General features: G+C 43.4%; 1 non-coding gene across 1 annotated transcript; it reads right to left on the bottom strand.

Annotated features, from left to right (window-relative positions):
- Positions 1–748: 748 nt before the first annotated feature.
- On the bottom strand, positions 749–821 carry Trnac-gca (transfer RNA cysteine (anticodon GCA)). The gene has a single exon. It is a non-coding gene; the product is annotated as a tRNA-Cys (tRNA).
- Between the last annotated feature and the right edge of the window lie 1,154 nt (positions 822–1,975).

Below are 1,975 nucleotides of genomic sequence, written 5' to 3'. Positions count from 1 at the left end.
ATAGTTTTTGAGGTCACACTCCCCATCTCCAAAATAACCTGAGCAAAATGAACTGGAGGTGAGGCTCAAGTGCCTTATTTGGAAGTGCAAAGCCCTGAGTTCAAACTCTAGTTCCCCCCCAAAAATAATAACAAATAAAATGGCATTTTAAACTGAAGAGAATATTTTCCTTTTGTTATCTGTAAAATTATAGGCATGAGACACTGATGCCCAGCTAGGAAAACCTTTTTTCTTTGTTTTTTTTTTTTTTGTCAATGATGGGGTTTGAACTCAGGGTCTACATAACTTGTAAGGTAAGTGCTCTTACCACCTGACCCACTCTACCAGCTATCTTTTATCTTGGGTTTTTTTCAAGGTAGGGTCTCGCAAACTATTTGCCCAGGGCTGGCTTCAAACCAGATCCTCTGATTTGAACTGCCATCCTCCTGATCTCTGCCTCCTGGGAAGCTAGGATTACAGGTGTGAGCCACCTGTGCCCAAATTAAAAAAAAAAGAAACTTAATTATAGAAAAATTTCATATACACAAAAGGGTGGTATTCTTCACCTAAACCTAACAGTATTTAATTTTAAGCTTTAAATTGTATATTTTAAACATGAAACCCCCATGCTAACAACTTCTTTTAGGCAACTAACCTATGCATGTGAAGTGTGAATTATTAATCCATATTTTTTCACAGGTAGCATAATAAACCCACAATTGTGGACAACACAATACCCCCCCATAAGTGATCAAATGAGAATAACTACCGGGGGCACCCGGATTTGAACTGGGGAACCTCTTGATCTGCAGTCAAAGGCTCTACCCCTGAGCTACACCCCCTGCTGACTTAAGTAGGTCTCCTGAGCACTTCTTACTTCAGTAGCCACACCCAAGATGCCTGCAGCAATCACCATGCCTAATGTTTTTTGAGCACTCATAATGTACCAGAGAAGCTGTACTAAGAGCTTCACATATATAATTTAAAAACTTATTTGCAGCCAGACACTGGTGGCTCATACCTGTAATCCTAGCTACCCAGGAGGCAGAGATCAGGGGGATCATGGTTCAAAGCCAGCCCAGGCAAATAGTTCATGAGCCCCTATCTCAGAAAAACCCATCAGAAAAAATGGCTGGTGGAATGGCTCAATGTGTAGACTCTGAGTTTAAATCCCAGTGCCAGTGGTGGGGGTGTGTGTGTGAAAATTATTTGCGGTAGTACTGTCTATGACCACGACACGGGGAATGGTCGCTCCAAATCACAAGGAGCTAAGTGATAGAATCAAGAGCTAAACAGCCACCTCCTTATTCTTTTCAGGACAGGCTCCAGGGCTTTGCTGCCTCACAGCCAAGACTTTTCCCCTTGCTGTGTTGCCACCCCACCCCCATGTGTGGCGTTGCCTAGGGAAGGAGGCAGGCCACCTAACTCTGTGCCTTGAGAGAACTCAGTGACAGCTTCTGGAATCTGTAATGTTTGAACTGAGGTTTTTTTAACTGTGTGAATTAATTAGCCGCATATGATCAATGTTTTGTATTGATCCTGACTCCATCCCATCGCTGTCACCCAGCCACCATGTAACCTTTTACAGAAGCATTTCTCTTAGGGCCCCAGCATTAATTTTACTTTAGCTTATTTGGGATTGTTCTTTTTCGGGTACAAAAGTTTGAACTCAGAGCCTTGGGCTTGCTAGGCAAAGACTACCACTGGAGCCATGCACCCAACCCTAACTTCAGTTTATGATAGCGCTTGTGTCTGTGTGCAAATACGCACACAAGCGGAGAGTTAACTGCCTTGTGCTTCCCGCTGCAAACACTGGAAAGGTAAAATGGTTTTAGAAAGCTGGGGGTGTGGCTCAAGTGGGAGAGTGCTTGTGTGGGAGGCCTTGGTGCTGCCTGACAATAATAAAAATGATGGCGGCGATGAAGTTAGAAACCCGTGCAAAGGAAATCACAAATCTTGTCATGTTCAAATCAATGATCCCCGGATGAAACCTTTT

The sequence above is a fragment of the Castor canadensis genome, chromosome 2, assembly GCF_047511655.1.
Source record: "Castor canadensis chromosome 2, mCasCan1.hap1v2, whole genome shotgun sequence".
Classification (NCBI taxonomy): Eukaryota; Metazoa; Chordata; class Mammalia; order Rodentia; family Castoridae; genus Castor; species Castor canadensis.
This window is presented reverse-complemented; position numbering and strand designations above follow the sequence as displayed.